The sequence below is a fragment of the Anarrhichthys ocellatus genome, unplaced genomic scaffold, assembly GCF_004355925.1.
Source record: "Anarrhichthys ocellatus isolate YVR2014 unplaced genomic scaffold, GSC_Weel_1.0 scaffold11, whole genome shotgun sequence".
Taxonomy (NCBI): Eukaryota; Metazoa; Chordata; class Actinopteri; order Perciformes; family Anarhichadidae; genus Anarrhichthys; species Anarrhichthys ocellatus.
The window spans coordinates 7,368,990-7,383,699 of record NW_022280041.1 but is presented as its reverse complement, the minus strand read 5'-3'; the positions used below and the strand labels follow the sequence as shown (position 1 = coordinate 7,383,699).

General features: G+C 40.8%; 1 long non-coding RNA gene across 1 annotated transcript; it reads left to right on the top strand.

Moving 5' to 3' along the window:
* Positions 1-6,928: 6,928 nt before the first annotated feature.
* Positions 6,929-14,504, top strand: LOC116385292 (uncharacterized). The gene is made up of 2 exons (XR_004212866.1): positions 6,929-7,299; positions 14,411-14,504. It is a non-coding gene; the product is annotated as an uncharacterized LOC116385292 (long non-coding RNA).
* Positions 14,505-14,710: the final 206 nt, after the last annotated feature.

The following is a 14,710-nucleotide window of genomic DNA, read 5'->3' as shown; positions in this document are numbered from 1 at the left end:
TCTCTCTCTCTCTCTCTCTCTCTCTCTCTCTCTCTCTCTCTCTCTCTGTGTGTGTTGTAATCAATAAAGTTGGCCGCCGCTCTGCACTGCTTTCGTACTGTGGTTACAGCTGATAATGGTATCGCCGTGAAAGCGGAGCTCCCACCCTCTTGTACCCCCTCTGGTTAACACTGTTCCTCTGTCAGCACTTTTGCCTTACCATCGTTAGCTACGAGACGCCGGCTCAACCGTCGCCATGTTTAGAGCCGTTGAAAGGCAATCGATGGCCCCAATCTTTAAAAACCTTTAAACCTATCAAATCTCTCTAGGTCTTTCACCCACATTGGTTTTAATAATAATATTATAGGGGATGCCACTTTATCCGGCAAATCAATTTAGTTAAATTGCTCGCAAAATTTGCATTCTCATGAGTGCTCTGTCTGATGAAAAGGTTGTGTTTGATTTTGTAAAAGTTATTGACATCCTCTCTTTCTCTAAAAAGGAACTAGTGGGCTAAATGCCTCTCAGCCATGTGATTAAGTCAGGCATCAGCATTCCTCGCCACTGTCGGAGACCCTTTGGAATGTGCAGCTCCCGGTGCCACTCCTTTTTTGTGTCCTATTAAATTCCTCTTGCCAGCCTCTTCAGAAGCACGGCATGTACAACACACCAACCGGCATCTGATAGAGCCAGTAGCTCTGCCAAGCACCACAGTAAATATTGAGCCGTGTTTATCAAGGCCAGGCATGAACTCTCTTTGAACTTTGATTGTAGCCATTACCAAAAAGCAGCAACGGAATATTATTGGCAGGGACTGTGAGCGTAGGCTGGTGGTTGGGCAGCCAGACAATTCGATTAATGTCTCTAACTGCTACCAGTTTCCCAGGCGTGTTTACTTTGGCATGAGATGGCAAAGCAGGCACTGGACTATAGGTTGGCTGAGTGGTTGGACTGACTGAGTGGTTGGTCCCATACTGAAAGGCAGGAATTATTTGCAATCTTGTCGCTACTTGATCAGGAGACTAAACCTGTCATGCTTGGGATAAGAGCATCAGGGAAAGTGAGGTGATAGCATGGTGGAGCCTCACTGAGCTCAAATGCAGGGCAATCCTTTTAGAAACTGCTTTTAGAGACACCTGATAGGAATATCAGACTGGAGTGACCACTTGTTATGTAACAAGAAGCCCGATAAGATGGTAACATGATGGGATTTCTTTGTGAGCAAGAAGTAAGAGAGACGTCAAATTCCACTAAACTTCATCATTCGTCTAAATGTGTTGTACTCTGTGACCCGGCTACAACTGAGCAGCTGGCCTTCTGCATTTTTATCAGCAGTTAGCAATGGACTGTGCTGCTGTTGCGTTCACTGTCATGTTTTAAAGCTAAGGTCCCTCGGGTCTCCATCTGCACACACAGCACCTAACACTGAGTGTGCAGCATGCTGCTGCTAACACAGACAACTGCTAAAAGGTTGAGCTACATGACCAACCGATATCCCAGAAGCTTTTCTCCGAGTGTGCACGGGTCGGGTGAGAAAACAAAAGTGTTGCGAAACAAAAACCGCAAGGGCATAGAGAAGTTCCTACAGGAGACGTATGGTTCTCTCAAAGGGTTTAGCAAACGGACATACTTTAAAAGTTAACAGTTAGATTTTATATGGAGTTTATAAGGAGAGAAAGCTAGGGTTAACTTTGCAATATTGTTGAGGTGACCTCCTGAGATAAAAATCCATAAATGGCTGAAAAGGACAGCTAATGATGCATCTGAATTTTTTAGCTCATGTCTTTCTCATTTGACGGCGCGATGGATATGCCCACAGCCTGATGGATGTGCGCAGCAGGTGGTCGTTCTCACAGTGGTGCAAAGCCCAATAGGATATCTAAAAATATGAGTGGAAATAAAGCATCCCAGGGGTCAGTCGGGTGGTGTTGGGTTGTCGATGAGGTGATGTGAAGGGTGTCGGGGCACACATTCCTCTTGTGAAATGAGTAGTAAATGACATAGTGGGTTGAACTATGTTTCGCTCTGAGAAAATGTTCGATCCATGAAGTGTCAGTAAAGCGTGTGCCGGGGGGGGGGGGATGGCTGCGCTCGTGTACGGTTATCCATAGACAACGATGAGTGGGCTTGTTTGTCTGTGTGGGTTTGGCTGTAACTTTGCTGGGGATATTTAATTGGATGGGATCACAAGTTGACTGCCGGAATGAATTTCTGATCTCTTCTATAAATACATACAGAAAATGATTGTTGAGCAATGTGCACTCATTCTCATCAGGTTTAACTACACAGAAATTCACCACTGTAGAAACTACTTTATGGAAGGATGCACACAGCTAGGTTAGTAATTAACCTGTTTGGACAAATGAACATTCAAGACTGCGTTCCTGTTTACTTGCAAAAGCCCTTGAGACCAATTAGTGCCGTGTTCTCTCACAGTAATCCAGCGGCTGGCTATTACCTCAGGGGCAATCATCTATAATCCTTACTGGTCAATATTTGTCAACCTCTTCTCTTTGGTTGATAGTCAGTGAAGAATTATTAACTTACAACTGCTAACATAACAAGTAAGTAAACTAACTGCAGCACTGAGACCTTCAGGTGACAAGCAAAATGCTCTTTCCTCATCTAAAATAGCTGGGAAAGAGCACAGAATAGCTTTAAATATCCTTAATTTGACGATAAAGGAAATAGCCGATTGTTCAGGATGTTGCCAGAAGAGAGAATTATTAGTGTGCCTTATCTTAGTCAATGAAGGGTATTACTTTCCCTAACTACCAGCACTGAGCCAATAGCATGCTTTGCAGTGTGCTGCAGCTACCACGGATACAGCAAACACAGCAGTGAGATATATCACAGTCACCACTTTGGCTGCATTCCAGAATTAATGTAACGTGGGCAATTGCCAAAAAATGATGCTTATGTCATCCACTTTTCTGCAGTAAAACAATGAGCACAGTCCCACTCAAGGGGTTATAGAGAAAATGTTAATTACTACAAATGAATAAAATGTAGATTAAAGGAACACAGAAGAATCTTTCTTCTCGAATGGACAATATGTCACCTGTTCCTGTGGTATATTATGAAATGCACCCATGCTGGGACATCTTGCTGTGTTTGTGGTAATGCTAAGTCATCAAGAAAGCAGATACCACTCCATTGAATAACATGCAAACAAACAAGATGTACAAGGGGAAGCTTTGTTGTGTCTTATCAGGGATTCTGTGAACTATGTGTTCTGCAGGGCAGAACCACTGAAAATTAGTTGAAGAAAAAGTCCCCACCAAGAACTGCGACTGAATTGTTCTTGGGAAAAGTACAGGGGGGGGTTCGTTCCAAAAAAACTTGTCAACATTGGATTTTAATCCCCAGTTAAATATAGCAGGAGCTGCTTCAGAGGCATCGCCTCCCCGTGGCCCCCGTTGTGGCGTTCAAGCACGTCTAATCTCTTATGTAACAACGGGGCATTCACTACTGTGTGGTTCCTCATTAGTAGTAATTCAATAGCAACACAACAAATGGTGTTCACGGAAAACATTAAGCATTGCTTTGTTCAGTCATTCCACTTGGTGCAGTTTTTGCAGAAAGTGACAAAAGGGGGCATTTTCATTTAAGTTGAGAAACCTTACTCCGAACAACTCACCGTTTGAACTGACAGAAATGCAGTCTTGACAAATATCCCATATTTGTTTTTTCTTATGTGCATGGTCGTGACCATCTTGTGTCCTCGTATTACTTTTCATTAGTACAAGCTGATCCAAATGAATTCTTTGCATTTCCCATGACGCCACAAAAACCCAGGTTTGCGTGCCCATACACAAACATGCACACGAACTAGGGCATTTATTGTTACCCAGACTGAGACAGGAGCAGATTAAGTTTACATTTGAATTAGATACTTACATTTTGCATTAGCAGATGAAACCAGAGGCACAAAAGGCTGTAGTTTTGTTTATTTAAATGTTTATTTTCTTATGCTACATGCCCACTGTCCACCAGAAAGTGTTTGAGGAATTGCTTCTTGCTTTGTGATAAATCAGATTAATTTGTAATGTATTTTAAAATTGTGTGGTATATTTTGTCCTTAGTCTAAAAAGAACCACCCTGAATGCACAGACTTAAAAATACAACGGTTTTAGAATTGTTGCCCCACTTTCCCTTTGAGTACAGTAAGTATGGATTGAAAAGCCAGACAACTGTGCTAAAAATATCCCACTTCAACTGGCACAGTACATTTGGGGTGAATTGGAATTTAGCTACCCAGTGACCCAATCAAAATCATCAATGAATATATCTAACAGACAACAAAAAAAGGCATCGACAAACCTGGTGGCTGTGAGAGGGAGAGAAAAAGCAACATAAAACCCATCACATTAAAAGTAAACTTGAACCCTCACAGTTGATATGCACTAGTTTTGTTGTTGGTGCTGTTGAAATTATAAAAAGGTCAACGCAGGCAAAGAGAGGACACATTTGAGCTGTGTTTATCCACCGTGTTCAGCAGACCTCTTGCTGTTCATTGGGTCTTTCTGAAGGTGAGAAGTCAGGGCAACGGCACCAGCTCTCAGCAGGGCATTTATACTGCGTGCACTGTCTCCTTGCAGAGCTGGCAAAGTCTTGCTAATTAATCTTAAATTAAAATGCCCTCCACAACAGTGTTAAACATGGTGTAGGATCAGTGGTTTGCTGATTTAAGTTCAAGATCTCATATTCAGTAAATTATACAAATAATCAGATTGAAGCTTACTTTGTAAGTACACTTGACAATTAGACATATTGAGTGGCAAAAATTAATCGCATCCAAAATCCAAAAGTCAATGAGCCGCTATTCTGCAGAAGTCATTCAAAGGGCATGACAGGCGGGCAATGATGGGTCAGTCCAATAATACATAGTCATTTTTTAGACTTTTGGCTCAGAGTAAGGCAGAAATGCTGACAGGGCGCAAATTGTCAGATTCAGCAGCTGGATTGCAAGCTATCCACCGAGGTCAGAGAATAAAAGTTTACATTTGTGGAACTTGTTAAAGACCTGATCTGTTAGAGCTGTCTGATCCATAATTTATAGGGGTATATAAGATATTCAGTGGCAGTACTTCAAAGCAAGGAGGCCTACAGCCAGGTTGGGAATGCCCAACATCATAATGTGAATCTTTTCTCTGTCGGCCAAGAGCACCACACTAATGACAAAAACTTTTTTTGTTAACTGAGTCATACAAAAATTAGCAAAAACAAAATAAAAAAAATGATATATATTAATATATATATTTTAACCTCAGCCCTTTAAAATGCCTGAAGGTTGGCTGGTTTATTTTATTATAGTATAGGGTTACAAGGTAAGTTTTTACACCAAGACCATTTAAGCTCACATCCCTCAAACTGATGATTATCACACTCTCAACTTTTTTATATTTTAAGAGGAAGCATTATATGTCCCTCAAGGAAATGTGTGGGGGAGGGAAATGACATTGTCTCCTCAATGGGCCCTTTCAAGTACTTCCTGGGGAAAGGCTGAACCATTCTGATACACTGTGACCCCTCGCCGCACACTTGATCATTGTGTACAGTTTCCTCAGCCTTAATGAGTGACTGTGCCGATCATTTTTTTTTAAAATAATTATTCCTTTAACACAAACTTTGTTGGACATATGACCTGATTTTAGGGGTTTCATAGAAGGTGACACAACACGTGACTGATATTCAGTAAACATTGCAAATTAAACGGTCAAATATTGTTTTTAAAGCCAGTGTGGAATCTGCAAAAAAACAAAATTAAACACATCCACAAAAGGAATTCTGAATTTAAGAGTTTAAGAATTTAAAAGTTTCAAAGACAAATGACCTAGTAAGGAAGAGTGCTGGTAACAAATATCATACAGATCCTCCCTCCATAGCAATCAGACAAAAGCAACCTGATCATCATGTGTAATCAGTCATGTTGGCTTTATTAAAATTGCGTTGGACTAGATAAATAGTGGCTATGTAAATAATTACCTCATATTCTCATGTATAATCAGGATAGCCCAGAGTCATTGCATATTTTAAGATTTGTATTACCTATGGTAGAAATATTTTGGGAAATAAATGAATGAAACATCAAAAATATAATTTATGATCTCAAAATGATATATCCATATAAAATGCCCTCTCTTTTGGAGGCAATCCAAACTACTTATTTTAATTAATATAATCTTTCCAAAAAAAAAAAAAAAAAAAAAAAAAAAAGTGGTCAGCTTGCTGGGGGCCTTGAGCCATGAAACACGATAGGGCTGTGGCACTCAGTAGTCTCTTGCTTCAAAAAAAAAAAAGGGGAGAAAAGCTCTAATTGCACATCTCTCTCATTGCTTTCTTTATATAACAGGATCAGGCAGATGGTGTTTGGGTAACAAGAGCCTTACATCACTTTCCTCCGCTCTCACTTGTTCATAATCATCAGGGTTATAATAGTCATCACACTGTTGGGGTTCAACCGCACAGTAAATGTTAATCACCCCTCAAAGTGTGTGTAGTCACTGACCACCACACTGCTGCAATGCATACTTCATACGCACTGCGTGCAGATATTCGATCGGTAGTTTTTGCATCCCTCGATGCAGGAAGAAAACATATTAACTATATATATATATATATATATATATATATATATATATATATAAATGCTTTTAAAGTGTTTTTTCCAGGTTTCGAAAGACAAGCTACTTGTAAAGAAATGTTTAAGGTACAATGTTGCAGTTGTAAAGTAAAACTACGCAATGTTGTGATCTAACTCTAAACCCCTGCACCATAAAGAAACATTATCGTGTCTAGTGTTGGTGCGCGCGTGTGTGTGTGTGCGCGTGTTGCTGTGGCAGTGGTGTACAGTAGCATGGCAGACTGCAGTAAATACACTGTTGAAGAGGCGGGGTTTGACATCTCAGCGCTGAAAACATCTCTAATCCAGTATTTCAGGTGCCGAAGTCGACCGAGCGACCATTGCTCACTACCGCCGCGCATCAGCGAACTGCAGCAGAGCCGCGCACGCCTCATGAGGAATATATCGCAAGTGGACCGAGACGGCTGCTGTGTCCTAAGTGGGATTTTTCTAAGAGAAAATAAATACTAGAAACGCCAGAAGTTTCAGCGGCGTGGACGCAATACTTTCTTTCGTGGGTGGCGTTTTAGTTTCCAGCGCCCGTCACTGCCTTGAAGTAACGTTACATGTGAACCAGCGACTCCTTCGGCTTCTCAGTCCCTCCCTCCTCTCCCCGAAACTCCAACGAAAATACTTCAACTCTTGCTCTCGCTGGAGGATTTTACCGCACTTCTGGTTATTTTTTTCGGTCCGAGGTGAGTCGCTCTTTATTTGAGTTTGAGGCAGTTCTTCAAACTTTTGCTGTTTTTTTTTTGGTTTAGCTGCAGGACGTGGGGCGGAAATGTAGTTTCACCTGGAACTCAGGTAAGTCGGAAACCAGGTAGGCCTAGCATTAGCTCTGCTTCTCGTTGGTCAGGTAGCTTTAGTTAGCACATGTATTAAGTAATACAATGTGGTGTGTAAATATTTAAAACACCACAAGACCTGTCTATTCATTTTTATGGTTAATTTCGATTTACAGGCAGACCATATATTAAATTTTCTTTAAAGAAAGTCGTCCGTAGTTTCATTGTTGTGGACAGCTAGTTAGCTACGTGTCCGGTTTATCATTACATATTTAAAATATGTATCTAGCGCAACGAAAACGAGGCTTAAGTGACTGCTCACCTCGTGTTCACTTTGTATTTTTCCTTAAGTCTGTTCACATGTGTATTTACTGACTCAAAATGTCAGCTTCCCTTTATCTTTGAAGGTGTTCACATCATGATAAACAAGCACAGTGTGAGCTGAACTGCCAAGTCTCGTGTTTTGGTTGTGGACTGAGAGGTTTCACGTTGCGTAATTCTTGCACACCCTTTTTTATTTTTAATATTCGAACAAAACATTCAGAAGTTCAGAGGAGAGCCTCCTTTGCTGACTCTCGTCCCGTGTACTTATTAAGTACACATCTGGAGAAGACCCCTACGCAGCACACCTCAGACCCATACGCACAGTGGTGATGAAGCAGTGAGATCATCATCAGGCCTGTAGACGTCATGCACACTCATCCTTTATGTTGAGGGCTGTGGAACATTTCCTTGAGGACTGAGGTGGTGGACTCAGTGTGGAGGCATGCTGAAGAACCAGTTTTGACAGTAAACCTTCTGTCGCCACTTTGTTTTGCGAGCGCGTGGAGCAAGAGTTCTTGGAGTGAGTGTGCTGTTATTGGGTATTGATGGCTCAATTTACCATGTGTGGATCTGCTTTCGATGAAGCCACACGCACTTGACTCAGGGGTTTGCATCTTTACATTTAGTTGCAGTCATTTATTAATAGATAGGTAGAGACATAATATTATTTTTGAAGATGACATGTTATTTATGATGACACTTAATAGTTATTGGCAAGCTGTTGTAAAGTGTGTGTGTGTGTGTGTGGGGGGGGCATTAAGGAAGCAATCGTAAAAGTGGAGAGGAGGATGTTATTTTTCAATCAGATTCTTTGCAGTATGGGAACCTGTGTTCCCCCTCTTCCTTCTGTAATCATGGGTGACTCAGTGTGGTGTGGGTGACCTGTTCAGTTTCACAGGGTTGAATGCGGTCACCGTGTGCTGGAAAGTGGCAAGCCTTTGAGCAGGAAGCCCACACAGGAAACGACCGCTGCATTGTTGCCTGAAGGCTTAAACCATGTCTGCAGTCCGTAGGGAATGTTACAGTCCAGTTTCACCGTTTCTAGTGTTTCAGCACGCAGGGGTCATGTTGTATTGCTTCTTCTCGGTACGTGCAGGGGCTACTTGTGCTTTGTATATTTTCAGACGCTTGTGTGTTTGCCCTGTCCCAACTTTTAATTAAAATCAACAGACTGAGCCTAAATGCATCAAATCACAGCAAATTAGAACATTGTGTCGACAGTGGAGAGGAAGTGAAGAAGGAACCAAGTTTGTCAGACACGTAGTTCACCACTTTAGAAGGAAAACACAGATAAAGTGGGAGACTGTCACCTGTGAGACTTCTCTATAAAAATGTGACTTTGTTCCTGTGTTCACCATATAAGTCAGACATCTAAGAAGTGTGCATAACTGCATCCAAAATATATATTTTTACTCTGTCGAATTTAACATGTAAAACGACCACATGTTAATTGTCAAGTTGTAACAGTGAATGATTTTAAATTCAGTAGCATAACTAACTAAGATAAGTACATTTTATAACAAGTTCATGTAGCAATAGGAGCAGTGCAGCATTTGATACATTTGGATACCTTTTGCTTTTTCACAGACTTTAGGGCCACAACACTTCCCGGGTAGTTTTCCGATGTAGCGGTTGTTCATAGAATTAGTTTGACATAAAAGCCTGTATCTTAAAACATTGTTTGTTTGTTGCTCTAGCGATGCTGTAGTTTAATTTTAGAAACCATGTAATCATATTATCAGCCAGCAGTTTACATACACAAGTGTAGGTGTGAATTAGACAGCAAAATATATTTTTTTTTCCATTTTACAACTTTCATAGGTCACAAAGTATGTCTCATCCTATCTCCAAAATGATCTGTCTGAAAGTAAAATGTAATTATTTACACGTTTGTCGTCGTTTAAAATAAGATATTAGAATCCATTAAAACTCAATAGAGGACAAAAGGATGCACAATGCTGTGCTGCCATGGGAGCCGAAGTCGCTGTTGAATGTGATCTCCAGTAAGGAAAAGCCATTCATCAACAGTGAGTCAGAGTTGAGGAGTAACGCGGGGGAACGCTCTCAGTTGTCATGTGGGAGGATAATTCACCAGCTTGACGGAAAGATATATTGATCTGCATTGAGAAAAAGGTTGGGCGGACATCAATTTATCTTATAGTGTCTCAGGAGTTGTAGAGAGGCTGAGTGTTGCACCGTGCGGTGGGGCAAGTTGTGTTTTATTAAGGAAAAGGAGAATTACAAATTTATTTAAAGGCTATGTATGACCTATAAAAAATGTTATGCATTTGTGGTGTTTGAAAGAACTGAGGTAGAGAGAATTGCCGGCATCATTCTGGGTAACAAGAAGTGAACCTGTGAGCTAAATTGTTCCAACGGAGGCCTCTTCACACACATGCTCTCTTTGTGCTCCACGTGTTTCCATTTTCACATCTTACAGACCTGTCTCGATTGACCACAGATTGATTCATCAGCGACTCTTTTCATTACCATACAAAGGAGATCAATTGAATCATTCTTAATGAGGCTATCCGTCAACGGATCACTAATAGATAGATTATAGCAGCAAACATGCCCGCCTCTTGCCAAAGGTGCTGATGCACAGCACACTCTTTGGCTGATTGCTCCAAGGTGCTAGCCTTAGCATCGTCCGTATGACGAGGAAAAAGTCACTCCTGGTCCTTGCCTGACAAGTCTGAGCAAGCCTTTGTTTATAGAGGAAGACTGGACTTCCTGCACTGGTGCTGCTGAGGGGGGAAAAAGCGAAATTACTTTTTTTCTTCTGGCTTCTTAAAACATTCTTTAGCAAGAAACTGCTCCCCACCAACCAACTATCCTGTGCACCAGCTTTTTTTTTTTTTTTTTTTAGCAGTATCGGTAATAAATGGAATGAACAATTCTTTCATGTTTTATGCTATGTTGTGCAGCCTGTTGCACTCATATTCTCTGGAGCTGCAGTGATGGAAGAGAAGATGTATCTGTGTAAATATACAGGCATTGTTTTATAGACTAGGTGGAAAGAGTATACCAGTGTTCCCACTGTGCAGGGGTTATCTGGTTATTTTAGTAAAAGGATAAATGTCTACACAATGAGTTGAAGCACTTGATTCGTGTCCTATATTTAAGTGGTGCTTTTTATTTTTAAGTATTTTGCTTTGATTTTGTATAATTTACCTCCTTGAATTAAACTTTTTGCTGCAGTCATGACATCACATGATTTCATCTTATCTCACACACGCACTGCTCTTTATCTTACAGTGTTGCATTCGATTGAACCCCCCCCACTTCTTTCATGTGTTTGAGCTCATAGCTGAATTGGAAACCCAGACGTATCTGGGTCATTTGTTACCCAGGAAGTACCAATGTTAGGTTTATTAACGTCATATAACAGATCAGTGTTGAACAAAGAACTGACTATCGTATGAAGATAAACCCACAGGGGTATGTGAAAACCAAAAAATTGGACAAACTTGTGAGGATTACCCAAAAATAAGGAAATCAGCCTGAAGAAAATGGTTTCATTCACTAAGACTTGAAACGGAAGGGTGTCAACAGTCTTGGCTTGCGTTGGGTAATGACACAAACCTGGCTTGAGGACAATATCGTGACCAGCTGAGTCATTTTTTCCACTTAGGTTTATAAACAAGGAGGCCAATACATCACATGGCTGCATTCAGTTGAAGTCAAGTATGAGGGATCTGTTTTCCATTTTTGAGAATTGGTCTTTTATTGAAAAATCTTAAAACAGCAGCGTATGAGATACAGGAGAAACAGCTCCGTAGCCGCCTGCTCAGACGATGTGCGTCGGTATTTCCAGCTCTTCACTTTCCATCTGCATACCTGCTCGCAGTGTGTGTGCCACTTTAACCTCTCCGGATTGTAACTCAGCCAGTCCATGTCTATAAATGTGCGCCAGTCCTGCAGTGCAAAAACTGCATGGGGCCCAGTCACATGATGTTGTCGGATGAAAAGTGTCATGCTTAATCTGATAAGCCCGGAATGTAGTTTTAATTTCTTGTGGCGGAAAAAACGGATATGGCAGAAATGTTACTAAGTTCTCCTCAGCAATAGTCTCGTATCACAACGGGAGATGAAATAACAGTGAAAATCATGTTTGTTATTGTCAAGTGAGTGCAAACACGTTAAAAGGAAATGTAGTATTATATTCAAGAGGTAAAAAATGCTACTCTTTGCCCTCAGGTAATCTTTTCAAGAGAAAATCATGTCATTGAATTGTAGTCAGCAAGTGCCAATTCTGCTCAGACTAAAAGATAGCTTAACATGAGCGAGCCTGGCAGTTTTTTTTTGAAGTGGACCACCGAAATGCAACAATATTTCTAGGACCGGTTGTCAGCAGTGTCACAGTACATGCTTTGGCTGAATGTTTCCCATGCCATCAAGTAGACCTTGAATAATGTGGACATGTGATGTTGATGTGTGGTATCGCCTTTGCTCGTTGGCAAATGGATATAGAAGAGATGCCACATGGTTATGTTGGCTGGTTGTACCTGTTTGTGGGAATTGTGATGTCATGGAGTGATTGAGCTGTCTTAAAGTAATAGTAATAATTGATAAAGTGCAATAATTATATATAATTATATATTATCCTTTTATTGTATCACTTCAAGAGCTCAATCACTCCAGGACAAGAGGTAGAATATGAAAATAATATGTTAAAGAAATACAGTTTTTTACTTCGTGGATACTCTGTATGTGCCAGGAGATGTCTCATGATGAAACATACAAATGGTACCGACACGTTTGGGCATGTGATATCGTTAGTAAAGGTGGGCCTGAAACTAATCCAGAAACGGCAGCTCTTAAGCAACTGTGAGCTTAAGTGATTGCTTTGGAATGCTGATTGCTGTGGAGTCCAGACACAAAGTCCAGAGGCAAAGACCTGAGCCTGTTTTAGTTCATGGCTGTAAACTATACGCGTAAGTACTAAACTTCAGGTTGCACCATTGACTTGCTGTAAAGGTGACATTGTTGCAACATCATCATCCGTTGTGGATTGCTGAAATGGCAGGATGGAAATGTTGCCCGACTGGTTTTGGCTGAAACTTTCTGTGCTTCTGGAGGCTGTCGCAAGAAGGAAGTTTCATTGTTTGTGCAAAGTAGGGCAGTATTTGTTTTGTCCTCTCACTGAATAACAAAAGGTTTGCGGTTCATTCTTTAAGGTTGTTTTTTTTAGGTGTCTGGGTCTAAAAGAGGCTGAATCACCGTGGGTCACACAAGGAACCTTTGCTCATTTTTGCTGAAAGTACATTTGCTTTGACGCAACTTCAGTTTTCCATAAAGACGCACAAACAAGCTTTGTATAATTTAGAATGACATGAAAGAATATCCCATACAAATGTTAATAAGCACATTAGAACGGACAGGCCGTGGCTGTGTATTATGTCCCCCTTGGGGCATTTGTTATCGTACTAACCTAGACACTGCTTCCACTGTCTCACTCAGCACAAACGTATTCATCCATCAAACCTCTCAAAGTAGACTGGGTTCAGCGCTGCTTTAGTAGGGTTTTAGTGGAGTGCAAGCTTCATGAATTGAACTGCATCTGCAACGGTCTGTTTATAATGTCCTCCACTGCTCATCTCATGTTAGAAATAGGTCAGGCCAGTACTCTTTTGTAGTCAAGTTCAGAAAAGAATGACAATGCCAGGAAAACCGACAAAATGGCACACAAAAGAAACTTGAGGCACTATTTTATGTATGGGCATTTGAAATCCTCAGGTCACACATTTCTGTTTCAGTTTGGCCTCACATCTGGAGCTGCAACTGCAAACTTGACTGTTTGAAACGCATTGCAGTGTAGTTATTTCACAATAGGAACACAGCTGTATAGTACATCCATAGGGCAGCAGAAGATTAATCAATGGCAATTATGATAAAAAACATTTTTTAGATACAAAGTAAACGTATATAACATGTTCTCATTTACAATTTCTCAAACTTAAGATGAAGACCTTTTTAATTTTCCGATTGTTGTTTTAACAACTTTAGGCTGTGGTTACTACTGACAAGTATTTCTCCTTAGTTTGTATTGACTTGAGTCTAATGAAAAAAATAACAGATTAAACAATAACGAAATTAATAAAGTTATTGCATTCCAGTCAAATTGAATATTAAGAGGTTGGAAAGATCAATATTGAGAGCTGGGGAAGACGTGTCAGTAGTGACAGGAGGCCTTTAATGTTGGCGGTTGCCTCCTCCTTTCTTGCTATTCTTCGCAATAATCATGTACATATAGAAAATGAATATGAGCTAATTGTAGTTACCGTGTTCATACAAGGCCTGCTCCAGGTCAACATTACCTTTGTTTCCTTTAAATGTCTCTTGGCTGTCGTCATCTATTGTTTGGTAAACTGAAATAATTCTGTCTGAATGTTAATGTGCAACTTCAGCTGGGGGGCCGGCTTTAGTTTGACACGCCCCCAGTGCAAAGGGTGTTTGTAAAAGTTAATATGTAAGCTTTGTTGACCTCTAACCTAGGTTGAGCAGAGATATGGAGACTGTAGTAGTAGTAGTACAGTCCAGTAAAGGTAATTTCTTGACTACAAAATGTTGTGCGGTGTAGAGAGTGAACATACTAGTGCTCGCATACGAGAATAATAAAAGCAGTAAATGGTAATAAATTCTAAACTGTCAGCTAAAATCTAATTTAATCTTGCTTTCTCTCTCTCTAACACAGCCCAGCCGTGTTTCCTGTGCAGCCTAGATCAGTGCTTGCTATGGATGGACCTCTGAGAGGGACCATTCAGTGCAGCTGCACATCTTGAATAGCATCAGGATCATGTGGCAGAATTATCTCTTCTGACGCCGTTTGTTCAGCGCCATCAAGACTGCAGAATGACCGTGGCATGCAACTCCGTAGTCAAAACGCATCTTATCATAAGCATCAAAGGCTTCCCAAAACAAAGACTTGGATTATAACCTTTTTTTTCTGTTGACTTTTTAGTCCTCTTTTTGGGGGGGGGGGGGGGGGGGGGGG